We start from the raw sequence: 637 nt of genomic DNA, 5'->3' as shown, positions 1-637 counted from the left end.
AAAAAAAAAAAAAATTTAGATGAATATCTTTAAAGTGAGCTAGAGCAGTGTTAACTTAGAATTCTATATAGAGCTAAAATAACATTAAGGTGAGGACCAAGGTAAGGTATTTTCAGATGAAGATTGTTTTTACCACTAATAATTAATAGCTAAAGGAACTCATCAGTATTTATTTTGTTAAGAAGAAAATTGAATTTCGTCAGAAACAATAAGCTGAGGTAGGTAATGGGAGGTATGTGTAGACAAGAAAGATAAAGTGAATAAAATTAAATAAACAGTATAAAGATGGTAATGGAAAACCTGAGTGAAGCTGTAATACTGACCAGCGATGGAAGATAAGGTAAGATGGCAATTGTGGCTAAAGTCTCTAAGATGCTCAAGAATAGACAGTGTCTGACTGACAGGGTATAAAGTTCTAACCCTCCTACCTGGTCTAAACTGTCCCCACTCTGTGTTGGTAAGGATAAGGATTTCAAACACTAGGCCCTCTGGCAACACATTACAGGCGTCTTGCCTTAGTCTTTACTTCCAAAGTTCCTGTCCATTTTCTTGTTGAGGGTAAAAAGATCGGCAGAGGGCCTCCACGGTGGCACAAGGGGTGAAGACACAGCACTATGAGGCTGTCTGCAGCCACTAC

Source organism: Condylura cristata, unplaced genomic scaffold (assembly GCF_000260355.1).
Source record: "Condylura cristata isolate star-nosed mole 26May11 unplaced genomic scaffold, ConCri1.0 scaffold00040, whole genome shotgun sequence".
Taxonomy (NCBI): Eukaryota; Metazoa; Chordata; class Mammalia; order Eulipotyphla; family Talpidae; genus Condylura; species Condylura cristata.
Note: the sequence above shows the minus strand (reverse complement) of the source record.